We start from the raw sequence: 4,139 nt of genomic DNA, 5'->3' as shown, positions 1-4,139 counted from the left end.
CTATTTGGAAGAATGCTAGAAAACAAAATTAGCAAGTGGGCAGAAGAAAGAGATAAGCGTGTTAAAGGGCAAGCAGGTTTAGACCTAAACATTCCATAGTTGATCATTGCATAACTTTAAGGCACATCATTGAAAAAGTTTGGGAGAAAAAGGAAGAAGTCTTTTGTTGCTTTGTTGATTTCAGAAAAGTGTTTGACTCGGTTCCTAGGGATAAACTTTGGCAGAGAATGGAGGAACTTGGGGTTCCTAAACATTTGAGAGCAGCTGTGCATAGGTTGTATGAAGATGTGAAAGTCAAAATTAGAACTCCAGCAGGCATTCCTGAAATTTTTAGAAGTGATATCGGAGTCAAGCAAGGTTGCCCACTGTCTCCTACCCTTTTTGGTTTATATATCAACAAGCTTGAGGAGTGCTTAAATTCGCAAGGGGGTGATGGTATCTATTTGTGCGAGTTTGTTATAAGGCTTCTTTTGTATGCAAATGACCTTATTATGATTGCTAAATCAGCGCTTGGTTTGCAAGAGCACTTACTATCCCTTGAGCATTTTTGTAGAAGTTTGGGGATGCAAATCAATATCAGCAAAACGAAAGTAGTGCTCTTCTCTAAGAAAAGAAAACATAAACAACATAAGTTCTACTTTGAAGGCAACATTCTGGAAGAAGTTGCGGATTACAAATACCTTGGGATTGACTTCAACAAAAATCTAAGCTAGAATGGTTGTAGAAAGAAAAGAACTTTGGGTGGTTGGAAAGCATTTTATGCTTTTCAAAATAGGTGTAGAGAGGCAGAGTTATGGGACTGGAAGACCACTCAAACACTTTTTGGGCTTCTAGTGATTCCAGTGATTCTCTATGGTTGTGAACTGTGGGCTAGCAGTACCTTCGACATGCAGTGGAGACAAATTGAGAAAATTTAGAAGCGTTTGATTACAAACAAATTTAAGATTAAAAGTGCAGTTCCTTATGATATTTTGTTAAGTGAAACAGGGACTGCTCCTATTGAAGCAATTGCTATGGTGCGAGTCATAAGGTATTTAAAAAAAATTGATCAAATGGAAGAGGGTAGATGGCCTAAGGTTGTCTTTAATGATAGATTGTGCAAGAGAAAAAAAAATTGGATGCAGCAAAATAACAAATGGTTTAGTAAATGGGGTATTTGCTTAAACACATGTCCCATAAACAGCAAAGAGATAAAAGCTTTTGTTATGGAAAAGTTCCATAAACGTATTTGGGATAAGGAGCTAGGAAGAAAGAAAAATTACTATATTGAAGTGTTTAATCCCACTCATAATCATCAACCAAAAGCATACATAGAGGCCAATATCTCTTGGAGAGCCAAAATTCTTATTGCTCAGGTAATGACTAATTCTCATCAACTTCGTTGTGAAACAGGGCGCTGGAAAAGGCCAAAGGAAGTGTGGGAGGAAAGGGTATGCATTTTTTGTTTTTCCGAAAAAGTGGAAACATAAAAACATTTCATTTTAGAATGTGAGGCCTTCAAAGACAACAGGGAAAGTTATGCAGATATGCTGGTAGCTAGCTCTTGGGATAATCTATTTAGCGAGGGGTTTGTCAAGAAGCTGGGAGAATTTATTGTGAAGCTTCACAAAAAAAGGGCCAAATACATCAAGCAAATGAAGAAGCAATCTGCCCCATAGGCTATATTTAGCCTTGTGGACGTTAAAATAATTTCTTTCTTTCTTTTTTCTAAGCAATATATAAAATCACCCGGGGAAGGATGGGAAGGCCTTGAGCGTTTAAGGCTAGGATTTGAAGGCGGACCACCCCGCTAACCGTCTTGGGAGGGTGCATCGGAACTGTTACAGTTTGCAAGGTTTGGAGAATGTTCAGTTGTGTAAACATTTTTTTCGAGGAAGGGAGGTTATTTTAAACTTTTCACTATTTACATAGCTATATTTTACAGAGTTACTATCTCAGCATTTTTCTAGCAAGCTTTCTCTCACAAAAGTGCTCAGCGCTGAGGTGGCAATCATGGGTTGAAGTTGTTTTGGTATGGATTTATTGGACCATGATCTGGAAAGCCTCGCTGGGGTCTATTTTCATTTCTCTGGCGAATGTTGGGATTTCAAGCCTTGAAAGGGATGGTAGTGAAAGTCTAGGTTGGAACCTACTACCACACTTGGAAGTACCTGTTAGATATGGCTTGCATGTGATAGAACACCTGGAGGAGGCAGTCGTGAACACAAAAGGGAAAGAAGAGACCTGGATCTAGGCAGCAATGATTTTGCTCTCTTTGTCGGTCTCCCATAGCGTTTGCTACACACTTCTACCTCACAAGGGTGAGGAACTTGGTGTTGAGAAGATTAGGATTGTGAAATAAATTTGATTTGAACTCTTTTCAGATTTAGGGTCTTTTGGAGTGTTGAGAGGTGGGGATCTCACATATATATTTTGACCAAATAAAGTTGTAAGGAAACCACTGGAATAAGGAGAGGCAAGGGGGGAAGTGGAGGAGGGTTTTAGCCTTATCATCCAACCAGGGATATCCAATGCAAAGGCTCCCCCCAATTTGGAGCAAAATGCCAGAAAAGTCCTAGAGAAAAGAGTAGGAAATACAACAGAGGCTACTCCATAGCCTTTCCCTGTTCAGAGAGAGTTGAAAGTGGGTGGGGAGAAGGAAGAAACTAGGGAAGGGGAAAATAGGGACGACTAGGTTCAGAGAACTCGGAAAAAAGAAGCAAAGAAAAAGAAAAAGCAGAAGGTGCTGAAGGGAGAGAGCAGGTCAATCCAATACAAACATTGTGTTGGGGACAACGTGGAGATGAACGAGGTTGCAAACCTAGCTAAGAAATCAATAGTTGGAAGAGCACGAAGAAGGGTTTTCAGTTTGGGAACCCTGAAGGCTTGGAGAGACCAAAACATTAATGGAAAGGTATCAGTCTCCCCTGAGGTTAGGTGATTAGCTAAAGGGTGGTTTCATTTGATTTTCAAAAATCGGGAGGATGTAATCATGATTGTCAAAGAGGTATGGTTTATAGACTCAACCCTTGTGGTTTTCAAGTTTTGGAACCCCTTTTTTGATGCCCAATGAGAGAGAATGGTTGTAATGCCAATCTGGGTTCATTTGCTAGGTTTTTTGGTGCATATGTGGAATACACAAAGCTTTACAAACATAGGTACACTTTGTGGAAATTCCTATGGCTGATTATTCATTTAGGGAGACAAAGGAATGGTCAATTGGCTAGAATTCTAATCAATTTGGACATGAGGGCAAAACTATACTAGTCATTGAACATTGGAAAGGAGAAGGAATGGTTGGTGGATATGGATTACGAAGGGATCCCCTTTAGATGCAATAGTGGTCACAAGCATGGACACCTAGCAGGTAGTTATGCATTGTCTTTCAGTCCGAAGCAATTTCAATCAGGGTAAAATAAGAGGCAGAGGAAATTTGGAGGAGTGGATGTTACAGCGGTTAGTAGAGAGTCCGTGGAAGAAAAAAGTGGAGAGTCAACGAAGGCTAGTGTGGGGGTACAAGCCAAAGAGGGGGAGTATATAGGCATGTAAGGACAAGGTAACCAAACCTCAGGAGAAGTGGAGTTGCAATAAGCCCCTGACTTGAAGCAACAACCAATGTTCGAGGACACAGGGGTAGAAGTGGACATGGATCCTCAGTCAGGGAGAGTAGCGGATATGGACACTCAACCAGAGAGAGTCGTGGACATGGACACACTCTCCGAGAACATGGACATGGACACATGATCCGATGGGTACTCCTCTTCCTCCCCCTCATGTTTCTCTTATCTCTTGTCTTGTATCTAATCTGGATAAGAATTGGTATGAGATCCATTGTGAACAGAAGGTCGCAGATATTCAAACTCTTGTTACTTCACTTTCTTTGCAACATTATTGTTTTGATCTCTTATGAGCCTTTGTGGGTTGTTCATCCCTGATTATATCCTTAGAATCTGAATCTTTTGAAGGGAGTGTTTTTAAATCCTTCTATTATAATCTAAGACCTAGACAAATCATTTTGGCTCCTGGAGTTTTTGAGGGAGGTTTAGGTCACAATCTTGCTTCTCCTTGTTCTGGGAAAGGTAGGGGAAGGAAGTCAAATATTTCTCTTACACATGCTAGAGCTAGGGAGGAGCTTGCCTCTTGTAAACAATCTTCAATGG

Source organism: Pinus tabuliformis, chromosome 7 (genome assembly GCF_031772625.1).
Source record: "Pinus tabuliformis cultivar Carrire ecotype Pingquan chromosome 7, CPIR1, whole genome shotgun sequence".
Classification (NCBI taxonomy): Eukaryota; Viridiplantae; Streptophyta; class Pinopsida; order Pinales; family Pinaceae; genus Pinus; species Pinus tabuliformis.
The sequence above is the reverse complement of the archived record's forward strand: the minus strand, read 5'-3'. Positions refer to the sequence as shown.